This window comes from Schistocerca serialis, chromosome 3 (assembly GCF_023864345.2).
Source record: "Schistocerca serialis cubense isolate TAMUIC-IGC-003099 chromosome 3, iqSchSeri2.2, whole genome shotgun sequence".
Classification (NCBI taxonomy): domain Eukaryota; kingdom Metazoa; phylum Arthropoda; class Insecta; order Orthoptera; family Acrididae; genus Schistocerca; species Schistocerca serialis.
In genome coordinates this window covers 156,792,687-156,809,488 of record NC_064640.1, presented here as the reverse complement: position 1 = coordinate 156,809,488, position 16,802 = coordinate 156,792,687, and positions in this window count along the sequence as shown.

Below are 16,802 nucleotides of genomic sequence, written 5' to 3'. Positions count from 1 at the left end.
ATACATAATATCACTACTATGTTCCTTGAAAAAGTATTTTAACTTAAAAATATCCTAACATAAGGAATTCTTCTTCCTCTTCTCGTGCCTTTGTCCTGCATCGGTGCAGGATCGGCGTGGTTGTTTACCCATTTGGCATATTTAATTTAAGGGGTGGTTCATGCTCTTCCTGTCGCCACCTTATTAACTCCCGTCCTAGGAACTTAATATCTAATACTTGTACCCAACTGTGTATGTTGTTATTTCTGTTGAAGTGAGCCAAAGTTTTCTAAATGCTTGTGAATCGTGTAACCATGGCGAAACTTGAGTACGAGCCTGGTATTCACATAGTGGGACGTGGGAAACCGTTAGGCTGGCAGCCACATCGACCTCCATCGTTAATCCTCTAGGCAGACTCAGTCTGGGTCTTGCGGGGCACCCATCCCAGAAACAGCGCGTTAACACATATGACTATCAGGGTGGATATACTAACATAAGAAATTAAAAAACCAATTTAGAATAGTTTTTGTAGCTAATCAATTACATCAATAAAGATAAGCCACCCACTCTGAGAGCACAGATAAGACAAAGACCTAAAAATTTAGCTAGAAGCTCGGATACTACACAGGACGTTAAAAGACATAAAACATCATTTAGTTTGTTGCCTAAACAAGAAGACATATCAGCTGGTAAACAGATTCTACCCTCTTGTCACGATATAAAACGCAGATAGTACGGCATTTTTCTGCACCTGACCATATTAAAAATATTTGTGGTAGTTGGCTACACTATATACATCACCATCTTTCTAAAATACAGAGAAATGTCCTTCATCTGCAGTACATGGAGTTTATAAGTTTCTGAAAATGATTAGAATCAACACAAACTATAATATTTGAAGGTCACTTAAAGACACTGCTATCCACCCACTGCTCGAGTGTTTTAACGGTGAAATGGAATTGCCGGTTTGTTATAAGGTTATACGCAGAGCGGAAAATAGCGAAATTCTTGACAAAGAACGACTTTTATTACAAGTGCTTGCATGGTGGCCATCACAAAACGTTCTTCAATTACCTCGTCTAAATGGTTAGTTTACCAAAGTGGAATTCACAGCATGCAGGTTTGTGATGATCCCCACACGTCTGGGTGTGACCACCCACTTATAGGATACCTTCTGGGATACAGTAGACAGGAACAATTGAAAGGCAGCGGTATAGGGCAGAAAGAGAAAAATCATCGTGGTAAGTGGTGGGGAAAAAATCTCCGCGACAGTCTAGACGTTTGGTAGGCCTGTTGGTGGTTTCCCTGTTAACAACGGAACAACGGTAATTCATATAAGGGTGCACGAACTGTTAAGAGTGAGAAAGTTACCTATACTGCTGGGCACTGGCGTTACCTCCTGGGCCAACAGCACGCGTCTCGGGAGATCAATTTGATTAAAAATAAAAAAAAGGCAATCAATGTAAAGTATCGTGGGGGTTTTGTTTGTGATTCGTGTGTTGTCAGTTCCCTATGGCGGCCTGATGCAGGGATGTGTACCTCCAGCTGGCGCAGACAGTTAGCATTGCTGAAGAGCGGTTGTCCGACGCCATGTTGTCTACATTTATTATTTGCTTGCCATAGGTGGTAAGTTTTTCCTACTAAGGTGTGTTTTTGGTCTGTTGTGTTTCCACTAGTCACTGTGGTCGTAACTCCCTAGTTTCAGAATAAAAGGAGTTAATGGAATGTCTCATATTCCAGTACAATCATGCCTCGAGTTTCTTCAATGCCTCCACGAGGATCTCAAGACGGAATTCATTGTGAATGTCCACGTACAGTGTGTATCATGATCGTTGTTTTTGATTCGTAGTACCTTGTTCTGCATGACCTGCAGGCGGTCTAGAGATATCGAAGCTAATGCTCAGAGAAGAGCTGTCTCATCAGCGATCTGATAAGACTCCTGTGCATGGAGCAAGCTACCGTCCTCTTTCGAGTATTTTGCCTGTTGACCATTGGAGAGAGCTGTACTGAAACCTTGTTGCTAACTGTAGATATTACTCCACTGTTCTATGTTGGAAATAATTTGGCTAATCGCTTTTCAGAACTCTTGCCGGCCGGTGTGGCCGTGCGGTTCTAGGCGCTTCAGTCTAGAACTACATGACCGCTACGGTCGCAGTTTAGAATCCTGCCTCGGGCCTGGATGTGTGTGATGTCCTTAGGTTAGTTAGGTTTAAGTAGTTCTAAGTTCTAGGGGACTGATGATCACAGATGTTAAGTCCCATAGTGCTGAGCCATTTGAAACATTTTTCAAAGCTCTCAAAAAGGATATAACAACGTAGCGTCTTAACTAATCTGAGTACTGGAACAAGAAGCATTGCATGACTGTGTTCTCGTAAAACTCTGTCTCCAAGCAATATTGCATGATTTTCTGTGTTTTGAAGTGTTTCCTTTATAGTACGCCTAGATTATTAATGTGCTACTTATAGATAGCAGAGGTCTAAAATCAATCTAACAAGTACCGCTTTGGTTAAGCTTTCAGTTTTAATTTCTTCGAATTATTTTATCTTTGCTTCTTATAATTATCTTTTCTATTTCAATGCAAAATGGCAGATAAATGCCTTGGCTTGATATAGTGGCGACATAGCGATTCTGAATGACTGAAATAAAAATGAGCTGCAGCAGGAAGTTGTAGACCACTGTATAAACACTGGCCTTCTTCTGATACGTCTGCAAATTGTAGCTTCAGTGTAAAACGTTTTGAACGGCCCAGTAAATACTGGAGCATGTCACTGGACCTTAACTGAGAGTATCATGCTCATTTCCTGAGTCATAGTGATATAAAGTCCAATTTATTTCTTGTGCCTCTCTTGATGTATACTCTCAATCAGAATGCCGCAGGAACATTGTTGAAAGCCGAATTTCCATAGGCATGAATTATATACGCGCGCATGTTCCATCCATCACCACTCGGATAACTCAAATTACACGTGGAAACATCCTACTGTCATGCCAGTTTACACTTAAGTGATGGAACGTTAAATCTTCTTGCAAGACATCGCTTCCTCCGCCATCGCCTACGAGCTTCAGCAACTCCTTCTAGCTGGATCTGCTCTCATTTTACACCCGTCCACAGGTCTAGAATAGTTGTTTATGTACGTGGATAGCTAGTGTCATGGCAAAATAATGGGCTTACTTTTTAACCAAGTAGACACATACTTTGTACAGTGGTAAGAAATTCTTAAAACATGACACAGGAATCTCATTCAACCTTTCATAAGTTCATCGTATCAACTTATCTGTAATAAAATAATACAACATTGTTTGAAGTCACTAAACGGGTACGAAAAGTATTGTAACTCAGAATGTGGACTTGATGTTGCCCATATTTCTGTAGAATAATCAACACTGTTAAGATATTTTTTATTTCTTGTAATGGTTATTTTTTTGCTTCAGTCATTGAGTGTAAATATGATTAAATGGAAAAGTGAAGTTTATTTGTGTCTTCCGAGATTTAAAGCTACTGCAGTCCCTAATCGAAAACCTATGTAAGTACAGCAGTGTTAACATTGGCGCAATCACTAATGACTGTTATTCACAGGAGACAAAGTTTGTTTACAAAATGAAGTACTGTGCCAATAAAAGAAACATAATTACAGCATGTGTGATCTAACAGAACCATGACTGACACTAAAAATGAAAACAATGCAAAACTGTTGATACAAATATTACTTTCCCATGTACCTTCAGTGTATAGTAGAAAGCATCCAATAGACAATGTTTGTTTACAAAATTAAGTACTGTAGCAGTGAAGAAGACATCTTTACCGCACCTGTGATCTATAAGAACCTTGACTGGCTCTAAAAATAAAATCTATGCAGGATTGTTGAGACAAACATTACTTCCCTATGTACCTTCAGTGTAAATTAGACAGCGTCCATACTTTACAGAAAAATTTATAAACAGTGCCCTTCGAAATGCGCTTCGTCCATTGGAATGATTATAAAGTGTCTCCAATAGCCGCAGATCGCAATTTTAGTTGTAAATTAAGGTGAACTGGCTTGGCATTTTGCACACGTCTATTACACTTTTGTATAGAACCACAAATGTGATCGAAAAAAGGAATTCTAAATTGATTTTTCTCGTTCGAAAATGAGTTTTCGGAGATAGTTCCCTTATTAGCGAGTTGAATGTCTCAGAACGATTTCTGTTATATAATCATTACCGTACCCAAAATTTTTGAGTCAGTTTTTTCTTTGTCAGCCTTACTATAAGTTGTTTGAGTGAATGCTGCTCAATAATACTAACTCTCACACGAATAACTTGAAAGTCGCGTTATTAACGTTCCCAACATAGGCGTGTGAAAACGCTAACATGCACGTGTAAGTAATTTGTGACTGTGAAAATCCGGCTTAACACTCAAAGACAGTATAAGAGAAGGGATTTCTTGAAAGCACAGTGACCAATATGAAGGTACTTCTTAAAGCAAACTGTTAAGCATGCTCAATCAGCATGTGCGATAAATGTATTGTAGGAAGGAGAAGACTAAATGAAAAGAAAAAGTAAATCTATGTCTTGTGAAAACTGTGCAAATATGAAAAATCTTGTTATCACGATACGTGCTAAACATACGCTGAATATAAGATTGCAGGTCTGTACAGGACGTTTTCGAAAATTTGACAATAAATGTCCGAAGAACGAATGACGGAAATAATTTTAAATGTGAAGCAAATATTGATGAATGTAGAATTTCGGAATACCGTTGGCTATGATCTTCTTTCATTGATAATCAGTAGGGCTGATGCACACTATATTCAAAGCAGAACCAAGTGATAATGTATATAATATTACTAAAAGAATAAATGTAATTTAAAATTATATTCATGTACGACTGATAATCAACAAGTCAAAGGCCAATCACTTTAGGACAACGACAGTTAAGTTACTAGTGCTCGAGTACGTAATAAATGACTTCTTATTCGGCAGTAAGCCGTTTTTGTTTCGTCGAATTTATAAGTATTGCGATGGCAAGTCACATTTTATTCATGCAGTCGTAGAATTTTGGAGGAAATCCGCGATGAAGAAGAAGAGGAACGTTCGGGGAAATGGCTTCTTGAATTCCTCTCGCGAAGTTCTCCGATTACCTGCAAAGCAATCAGTATTCAACCGTCATAAATCGCGGCCGCTTCCATTCGTTATTTGTTCCTCACCGGAGGAAAATTGTGTTAGCAGCAGGTGTTTGCCACTAATAACAACGGAGCGCCAAGAATTAGATTGAGCTCCGGAATAATGTGTCCCGAGGGCACGGGCCGACTTCGCACTCAGCTCCACCTCATTACTGATTCAGCCAGCGTTTCGCACGCGAATATATCTACCTAATAAATTTTGCAGATAACAACACCACCCTGACAACCCACGGTTTTTTCTTTTCGGTTACCATTAATCCATGATTTTTACATATATCTAAGTTGCCCTGTCGACGCCGACTATGAAATGGGTAACGATGCGGTATTGCAACCACATCAATCAAATTCTTTTGAGGCAGCGTTGTAATAACAAATGAGGGCGCCTCCAGGTGGCTCGCCGCTTTTTATAGAGGAGTGCGTCAGCTCCGGTAATGTGACAGAGTTCTTCCGTCAGCACTTACGACAGAGAGTAACAACCAGCCAGGCGTCATTAGTACTTTCATACTAATCTTTCACTTAACAAAGGACACGTAGTTTAAATACCCACGCGCATCTGTCGATGGAAATTGCAGTTGCCGAAGACAGATTTGAAAATAAAGTAAGCATGACCCTCATGTCCAATCATTTGTTATAATGTTTCCGTCAAAAATCCTGAAGTTCTATACGACATTCTCAGTTCACTTGCCTCGTCAGATCTTGAAAAAAATTCGAGCATTCAACTAATCCCTTCAGCATCTTGGACAGGAATAAATAACTGTCGTGGCTGCTACTGTGATTAAAATGTAAGACAAATAAATGTGGATATGTTGCTAAAACTAAAATCATCTACAGCTGTCTGTACCCTGCAAGTCACCATAAGCTGTGTGGCAGAGAGTACAAAGTAACATTTTCATTCTTTAGTATTACATTCGCTGATGGTACACGGGAGGAAGGGTGTCTGTATTCTTTTTCAGGAGTCACAATTTCTGCTATGGTAGCGTCCTAGTAATTACGCGAGATTCATATTGGAGGACATAATATATTGCTTGGAATTCTGTTGGCAAAGCTCTTCGTGAAGCACAGAGTGTGTACGTTGTGGATTATTCCTGTGAATGATCACCGACCGTGTAGGCAGTGATATCGGACTGTTTAGTCTTTTAACGCCCATGACATGACACTGATTTGCGTTCAGGATCAACTGCTTTTTTTGGAGCAGGACTCATCATCTAAAAGTCTTTCTGCATATCAAGTTTTCAACAAAACCACTTCGTAAACACAACTACATGTCTGCGAAAATTTATTTATTTAATGCTATTTTTAGACCTATGTTCATATACTGGGTCGTGCTTACAAGACTCATAAAACTTGTTACATGACATGTTTAATGAAGATATTATGTTACAACATTGTGTTAATAATAATAACGGACCAATGGCAGAAAAATGAAGACCTACCTCAAAGAAGGTTGTATGACAAAATTTTAAAATTTTTCAAAAGGTATTATTTGTTCACACGTTTTATTACGTGTGATCAAGCGATGCAGTATATTTTACAGCACAGCAACAGGTATTTAGAACATTTTGCAATATTTAGAAAGTTACCTTAATTTTATGGAGCTTTCCGTGTTAGAACGTTACATAGCTTGTAAAAATACATTGTGGAATAACGTTACATACCTAAAAAAAATCCCCCACATGAACCATGGACCTTGCCGTTGGTGGGGAGGCTTGCGTACCTCAGCGATACAGATAGCCGTACCGTAGGTGCAATCGCAACGGAGGGGTGTCTGTTGAGAGGCCAAACAAACGCGTGGTTCCTGAAGAGGGGCAGCAGCCTTTACAGTAATTGCAGGGGCAACAGTCTGGATGATTGACTGATCAGGCCTTGTAACACTAATCAAAACGGCCTTCCTGTGCTGGTACTGCGAACGGCTGAAAGCAAGGGGAAACTACAGCCGTAAGTTTTCCCGAGGGCATGCAGCTTTATTGGATGGTTAAATCATGATGGAGTCCTCTTGGGTAAAATACTCCGGAGGTAAAATAGTCCCCATTCGGATCTCCGGGCGGGGACTACTCAAGAGGACGGCGTTATCAGGAGGAAGAACACTGGCATTCTACGGATCGGAGCGTGGAATGTCAGATCCCTTAATCAGGCAGGTAGGTCAGAAAATTTAAAAAGGGAAATTGATAGGTTAAAGTTAGATATCACGGGAATTAGTGACGTTCGGTGGCAGGAGGGACAAGACTTTTGGTCAGGCGAATACAGGGTTATAAAAACAAAATCAAATTGGGGTAATGCAGGAGTAGGTTTAATAATGAATAAAAAAAATAGGAATGCGGGTAAGCTACTACAAACAGCATAGTGAACGCATTATTGTTGCCAAGATGGACACGAAGCCCACGCCTACTACAGTAGTACAAGTTTATATGCCAACTAGCTCTGCAGAAGACGAAGAAACTGTAGAAATGTATGATGAAATAAAAGAAATTATTCAGATAGTGAAGGGAGACGAAAATTTAATAGTTATGGGTGACTGGAATTCGATAGTAGAAAAAGGGAGAGAAGGAAACGTAGTAGGTGAATATGGAATGGGGTTAAGGAATGATAGAGGAAGCCGCCTGGTAGAATTTTGCACAGAACACAACTTAATCATAGCTAACACTTGGTTCAAGAATTATAAAAGAAGGTTGTATACATGGAAGAAGCCTGGAGATACTGACACGTTTCAGATAGATTATATAATGGTAAGACAGAGATTTAGGAAACAGGTTTTAAATTGTAACACATTTCCAGGGGCACATGTGGACTCTGACCACAATCTATTGGTTATGAACTGTAGATTAAAACTGAAGAAACAGCAAAAAGGTGGGAATTTAAGGAGATGGGACCTGGTTAAACTGACTAAACCAGAGGTTGTACAGAGTTTCAGGGTGAGCATAGGGGAACAATTGACAGGATTGGGGGAAGGAAATACAGTAGAAGCAGAATGGGTAGCTTTGAGGGATGAAGTGGTGAAGGCAGCAGAGGACCAAGTAGGTAAAAAAAACGAGGGCTAGTAGAAATCCTTGGGTAACAGAAGAAATATTGAATTTAACTGATGAAAGGAGAAAATATAAAAATGCAATAAATGAAGCTGGCAAAAAGGAATACAAACATCTCTAAAATGAGATCGACAGGAAGTGCAAAATGGCTGAGCAGGGAGAGGACAAATGTAAGGACTGAGCGAGGTGGCGCAGTGGTTAGACACTGTACTCGCATTCGGGAGAACGACGGTTCAATCTCGCGTCCGGCCATCCTGATTTAGGTTTTCCGTGATTTCCCTAAATCGCTCCAGCCAAATGCCGGGGTAGTTCCTCTGAAAGGGCACGGCCGACTTCCTTCCCCAACCCAACAAATGTAAGGATGTAGAGGCTTATCTTACTAGGGGTGAGATAGATACTGCCTACAGGGAAATTAAAGAGACCTTTGGAGAAAAGAGAATTACTTCTATGAATATCAAGAGCTCAGATGGAAAACCAGTTCCAAGCAAAGAAGGGAAAGCAGAAAGTTGGAAGGAGTACGTAGAGGGTCTATACAACAGTGATGTATTGGAGGGCACTATTATGAAATGGAAGAATACGTTGATGAAGATGAAATGAGAGATATGATATTGCGTGACAAGTTTGACAGAGCACTGAAAGACCTGAGTCGAAACAAGGCCCCGGAGTAGACAACATTCCATTAGAACTACTGAAAGCCTTGGGAGAGCCAGTCCTGTCAAAACTCTAATATCTGGTGAGTAAGATGCGACAGTCGAAATTCCCTGAGACTTCAAGAAGAATATAATAATTCCAATCCAAAGAAACCAGGTGTTGACAGATGTGTAAATTACAGAACAACCAGTTTAATAAGTCACGGCTGCAAAGTACTAAGGAGAATTCTCTACAGACGAATGGAAAAACTGGTAGAAGCTGACCTCGGGGAAGATCAGTTTGGATTCCGTAGAAATATTGGAAAACGTGAGGCGATACTGACCCTACGACTTATCTTAGAAGCTAGATTAAGGAAAGGCAAACCTGCGTTTCTAGTATTTGTAGACTTAGAGAAAGCTTTTGACAATGTTGACTGGAATACTCTTTGAAATTCTGAAGGTGGCAGGGGTAAAATACATGGAGCGATAGGCTATTTACAGTTTGTACGGAAACCAGATGGCAGTTATAAGAGTCGAACGACATGAAAGGGAAGGAGTGGTTGGAAAGGGAGTGAGTCAGGGTTGTAGCCTTTCGCCGATGTTATTCAATCTGTATACTGAGCAAGCAGTGAAGAAAGCAAAAGAAAAAGTCGGAGTGGGTATTAAAATCCATGGAGAAAAAATAAAAACTTTGAGTTCTGCCGATGACATTGTAATTCTATTAGAGACAGTACAGGACTTGGAACAGCAGTTGAACGGAATGGATAATGTCTCGAAAGGAGAATATAATATGAACATCAACAAAAGCAAAACGAGGATAATGGAACGTAGTCGAATTCAGTCGGGTGATGCCGAGGGAATTAGATTAGGAAATGAGACACTTAACGTAGTAAAGGAGTTTCGCTATTTGGGAAGCAAAATTACTGATGATGGTCGAAGTAGAGAGGATATAAAATATAGACTGACAATGGCAAGGAAAGCGTTTCTGAATAAGAGAAATTTGTTAACATCGAGTATAGACTTCTTAGGAAGTTGTTTCTGAAAGTATTTGTATGGAGTGTAGCCATGTATGGAAGTGAAACATGGGCGCTAAATAGTTTGGGCAAGAGAATAGAAGCTTTCGAAATGTGATGCTACAGAGGAATGCTGAAGATTACATGGGTAGATCACATAACTAATGAGGAGGTATTGAATAGAATTGGGGAGAAGAGAAGTATGTGGCAGAACTTGACTAAAAGGACGGATCGGTTGGTAGGACATGTTCTGAGGCATCAAGGGATCACCAATTTAGTATTGGAGGGCAGCGTGGAGGGTAAAAATCGTAGAGGGAGACCAAGAGAGGAATACACTAAGCAGATTCAGAAGGATGTGGGTTGCAGTAGGTAGTGGAGATGAAGAAGCTTGTACAGGATAGAGTAGCATGGAGAGCTGCATCAAACCAGCCTCAGGACTGAAGACCACAACAATAACATCTAAAAAACATTATTTTCTCTTAAAATAGCAAAACTAATTTAAAACATAGAAAAAGTGCAAGAAGGGCTACTCGTTTTTTATTATCGCGAAATTGGGGAGAGTTTCACGGGTATGATACGCGAGTTGAGGTGGCAATCAATGAAATAAAGGCGTTTTTCATTGCCGCGGGATCTTTCACCAAATTTCAATCGCGAACGTTCTGCTCCGAGTGTGAAGCTATTCTGTTGGCTCTCATCTACATAGGGAGAAATGATCATTGTAATAAAAGAAAAGAAATCAGAGCTTGCACGGATGGATGTAAGTGTTCGTTTTTCCCTCTCTCTCTTACAGAGCGGAACGGTAGAGAAACAGTGTGAAATTGGTTCAGTACATCCGCTGCCAAGCACTTAAGTGCGGTTTCCAGAGTAGTGATGTAGATTTAGGTTTGGGAAACCTCATAAGATTAATAGGGATGTTAACTCGAAGTTGATTTTCTCCTTTGTTTCTAGCAGAGTATGAGGTATCCAGGGGTGAATGCCATAATAACCAAGACGCAGATACGCCGAATTTCAATAATCTTCTTTGATATTCAACCATGTAAATAGTAATTTTCAAGTTTGGGTCATACTTCCCAATTCATTCAAGAACAGTAACAACAAAAATGTCATTCTGGCTCATTTCTTTTTTTATGAAAGATGTTCTCAAACAAGCTTCAGATATTATATACTTCAATCCGCAGGTAATCATGACATTCATTGGCCTTCTTCTTTCTGATTAACGCAAAAGTACGGTTCCCGGATAGAAAGCTATGTCCCGAAACAATAAACTTTTGCTGTACTGTTTAAAATATCCAGTCAAAGCAAGATAGTTGTATAAAATTCTCCCGTTGCTGCTTTGCCGAAGCCAGTGACCATAACAAACAAATAATTCTCGTGTAGGATTTCTGCTTTCTAACGATATACAGCGTTCTTGCTCGTACAACATTTTTGATCTAGTTTTTTTCAGGCATATCTTTACCAGCCGTAGAAATAGAAGATTTTCCACTGTTCCTTCTGCTTTTCTTGACATTCTGTTTGCATTCCGGACGATCTATTGTCCTTTCTATTCTTTTATTTCCATACAGTATCCTTTGGAGCGACTCTTACGTCAGCCACATTCGGTGTTTTTTTTTTTTTTATGTACAACGTTCTTCCAGGATCGTCAGCTTGACAACTATAAATAGCTCAAATTTTAAACAGAAAAAACGTATTTGTTGCCCTCATAGTGTGTCTCATGTTATGTACCTCTTCATTCCAGTGAAATCTCAATATTGCCAAAAATGTGATACACAGCATCCTTTGAGGGACGTCTTCAGGTATGCCTTAGAAGTAATATCAAATGGTATACAGTTTTACCTCCAGCATTCCCATTTTAGGCTTATGGGGGTTGTAGAGAGGACTTAGTAGATGAAGTTTCGATAAGGAACCCATGTCCGCAAATTGTCATTTTGGAGATGAAATACGTCTGAAGATCGGATCTCTTTAAAATCTCTCGCTTCCCCGTACGAGCCGTCTCGAAAGTATGACATCGCATACGATTTCCGACCGGCCACAAAATCGGCTACGAGACACTGTTACCTTCGCAACTAGGTGTTCCACGGACGCTCCGCACTCTCGAATTTGAAAAGGACGTTTTTCCTCATGTGGAAGAGAATCGGACAACGAGTACTTGACACAATGTTCATGTCATGGCCTCTTCTAGAACACACAGGTCAGGGTGTATTGTCTTTACTGTACCGCGAAGAGGGGGATTTGAAAGCGATCCGATCTTCAAATGCATTTTACATCCATACGGTACATTTCCGGACATGGGCTCGTTATCAAAACTTTATCTATTAATTCCTCTCTTCTGTCCGTAGAAGCCCGTAATAGGAATTGTGAAACACCCTGTGTATTGGCTAAAAGCAAAGAAAACGAATATTTAAAAAGAAGAAATGAATACTAAGCAAACAAAATAGCGAATGAGACGGACAGAAATGACACTTTTATTCAAAGACCATAATCACAAGCAAGTCAGTGGAATTCATGATGGTTCCCTGGGCATTACAAAAGGCGGGACATGGTTCTTAATCGGAAGTGTAGTCACCACCTATGGAAATGCATGGCCTGCAATGTGCTACCATGCTGGCCACAATGTTGGTAAGGTGTTCTTGTGGCAGGGCAATTAATTCGTCTACCAGCGCGGTTAACAGTTGTTGGATGGTCGTTGGTGCGTGTGGGCGTGCTACTCGCCATCGCATTCCACTCGTGCTCAATGTGATTTAAGTAGGGGGAACTTTCAGGTTAGTACATTTACCGAATATACTCCTGTTCCAAAAATTCTTGCACTATCTCTGTTCGACGCGGTCGTGCACTGAATGTACCCCAGAAAAGAGGCACATGTGGAAGGAATACAATGTCACAGTAACGTTGACTGGTGAGCATTTCGTGTTCAATGATTTGGATATTAGTACACCCTTGCAACGCTGTGCCTCCCACACTATAACACTTGGACTGCCAAAACGATTATGTTCGACAATGTGTCTGGATGCATTATTGTTCCCATCATTCGCCGTGTGATGATGCGTCCAGCATTGTAGAACATGTTGTTCGTCCAGGTGTTATGAAGTGGAAAGCATTACGTTGCATGGACATACTGTCACCCAGAACTGTGAACACCGTACAATCACAGTTCAACATCATTGTGACACTCTTATCCGTCCCTGTGTGCGTCTTTTCGGAAATGAGTTCTGCCGTGTCTTCACTTCTATGAATAAGAATGCGCGACCGCATCAAACAACGCACGTGGAGGATGTCTTGGACCGACAGGACATTCGCCGAATGGACTAGTCTGACCATTCACCCGACTTAAATCCCGTCGAATACGTGTGAAACGCGTTGGGAATAAGTATTTCAACACGTCAACATACACCAACCACCATCCAGCATATATCAGGAGAGATGGTGGAGAAATGGAGCGCCATGCCGCAAGAACTCCTTACCAACTTTGTGTCCTCCAAGGGAGCACGTTGCGAAGGTTGCACTGTCGTCAGTGCGTAACGATCAGACACCATTGTAAGAGTCATGCACCGCCTTTTCTAATGTCCAAGCGACCATGATAAATGACGGTGACTTCAGTGTGATTATTGTCTTCGAATAAAAGTGTCATTTCTGTTCGTTTCGTTCTGTATTTCTTTCAGGTACCTTCTGTACTATACAGAAGCAGTTCTTTCTATGTATGCTCCACGTATCACTTGACAGTAACACCTCATGCGAATGTTAATTTCTATAGATCTCCATCGTTCCGCAGGTAAAATGGGTCCGCAACTTTATCTTTAATGAAAGAAGTGGTTGGAATACCGTCGTAAGTGGCATTAAAAGTTCCTTATTTACTAATGGTGACTAGTTTCGGACTTGCGTCCAGACTCTAAGAATCCATCTTCGTATGTCGCTGTATTCATTCACTGATGCTTTGAGAATGGACCCAACTCCGAAACTAGTCACCATCAATAAAGAGACGACACTTCCTATTGTCACTTTCGAAGTAATTCAAACCATTTGCTTAATTAGTGTTAATTTCGTCCTCAAATTTTGTAAAACAGTATATTAGTGAGGAGCCAACCACCGTTTGCTATCGAAATGCAATTTAAGGTACGCGTTACTATGATATTATTAATCCCTATTCTAATAATTATAATTCCAGCAGTTTCTTTCTTACTTGTGATGGGATGAAGTGTGGAAATTTCTCGACTTTTCATTGTTTCTTGGATGCACAGCTATTTCTCTACCATTCCTCCCTTCTTTACTGAGTCCACATCGGCAGGAAGTCTTCAGTTAAGTAGCATATCTCCTTGGACATTCCATATACGCTTATTTTGTTTACTGTGCGACCTTACAGAAGTGAAGAAATACATCCTCAACCTGCGCTCCGCTGTCGATTGACTTCTCGATCTTATGACTGAACAGAGCATCTGCTTTTAACAACACTACCGCTCTCGGAAACCATGCATCATTCATATACAGTAAATGTTTACTCTCTTGGTAAGTCACCATATGCAAGCAATGTATATGTTTCATTATTCTATAAGAAATTGAATGTGGAGTTCAACTGGACGTTGTATCACGGGAGACAATACAATGACTCAGTAAACAGGTTGTGCACCAATTCATGGTACATTGTATTGAAAGCTGTGCCGTAAGTCCTGACTGTCAAAAATCTCCTGGGTGAAAAACAGTTCTCTGACCTTCATAAAAGCCTTAATATTTAAAAGGATTATTATTATTTGTTAGTGGCATGTCTCTCCCCAACAAAACTGTTCCATTATTGGACTGTCAACGTCTGAGTTTACTGTTACTCTATGAAAATTTTGCTTCTTGTGCAGTTTAGCGTGCATTGCAGAATATGTTGACTACATACTGCTACTACCTGAGTCTGGGAGCTATGAAAGTGCTTGCACAAAGCGCAATGTTCCTCTCTACAAAATAAAGAAAAAGCTAGCCGTTATTCAGAATTGCTAGCTGTAGCAACGCTAAAAATAATGTAGAATAGACTATATGAATGACAACGAATGCAATATTTCGGTACAGTTCCCGCAGTTCAGAACAGAATACTTCAGAATAGTTTGCCACTGTAAACTCCACAGAGCCTTACCGTTTTAAAAGTGCAGTCTGGTCTCTACCTTCATTATAAAAAAATTTTGACTGTAATTATCCCACTGCAAATAGCAATCTGTATTTCTCTCTGACATTGGAACACAGGGCTACTTTTTTGTGAGCCGACGCTCCCAGCTAATTGCTACGCTCTCACAACGACTCCGGAAATCTCCATCGGTGGTCGTCTGATTTATCCTAAGACATCCCGACAGCTGGTTTCGGCGTCCACCGAAATTGTGCTCGCTATTTTTTGACTAACAAGTGCACTCAGTGCATTATTATGTAGCGAGCCCCATACGCTATCTGGATGCAGAAGACAGGAGATCAGATGATACACTGAATACCTTAGGTGATTTCAGGTTGTTAATTGTTTTGGTTGTGTATCAATCGCTCATAAAATTTAATCGATATTGCAATTAGAGTATAATGTAAACTGAGGTGAAAAAAGTCATAGGATACCTCTTAGTATCGTGTTGGAGCTTATTTTGGCCGACGTAGTGCAGCAGCCCGACGTGGCTTGGACTACACAAGTCGTTGGAAGTCCCCTGAAGAATTAATTAGCCATGCTACCTGTATAACCGTATATAATTGCGAAAGTGTTGCCGGTGCAGGATTTTGAGCGCGAATTGACCTCTCAATTATACCCCATAAATTTCGATGGGATTCATGGCGGGCAGTCTGGGTGACTGTATCCTCCGAAGTGCAGTTGCGTATCTCTCGGATGCCAGATGTGTTACTCTCACGTTTGGTGGCATTAGCATCATCGGCGTCTGTGCGACACTTATTTCGGGTCGCCGGCGCGAATGACGTAGTCAAGCCTCTCTTCCTGGGTCGCAGTATGCTTTGATCATGGGAGGCGACTTGAACTCCACACAGGTGCCCGAAGACCAAATGTCAAGTCACTCTCCATGCGCGGCGCTAGTGAATATCGTCCAACATCTCAACCCTGTGGACTCTTGTGAGCAGGATATCGTCTTGTGTGTACAAATTCCGTTAGACATTCTTCCAGTCGCCTCGATCGTCTTTATATCTCCCGCGATATTTTCGATGGGGTGCATGATGCTGACGTCTGACCTGTTGAGTTGTTTGGCAATTACTCCGATATCTATACCATCAATCTCTGCCTCCCAAAGGTGGGCATGGACAATGGGCCATGGACCATGATAACTCAACACGATACACCTTACTTCACCTGAATGTTGGCAGCTCATCGAGACCACGTAGACAGTCTGTCGTCGACTCCACTATGAACATCAGTCTGCGCAGTCATGGTGGTTCCTCTGTGTGAAGCTTGCCCTCTGCAAGGTCTTGATTGGCCACAGATGGGAGGTCGCAGTGTGGTGGCAACGAACCCAGGACTTCTATTTCAACATTTTCTGGAAATGTATTACGATACCGTATTCGCCAGAGTTTCAGGCGATGGTGAATCGTGCCAAGACACAGCTCACTTCTCTATCTCGACGCCACCTTGAAAGAGCCATGCTCAGAGCACGCATACATTACGGTTTAGCACAGAAGCGTTCGTCTATGTACCACGTGACAGAGGAACAGCGCCACCGTCGGAAGACTTTGATTAATGTTCTTACGACTCGTGACGGACGACGTTTAGATCCCTAAAGTGATATCAGGCCGGCCCTCCACGTAAATTACGTTACGCTGTAATCTGCACGACATCACCACCTTGCCAACATTATGGCGATCTTACGACTCACCTTCGATTTCGTTCCGGGGGATGCAACGATGGATCTGCTTGCTGACGTCACAGAGGACGAAGTCAATGATGCTATGGAGGCGGGTTCTAAAAACAAGTTACGCGACCAGACGGCCTCCTGCTAGAGTTCTATAGGACATTTAGTCCCCTGCTGGTGCTAGCGTGGACGTAAATTTGTC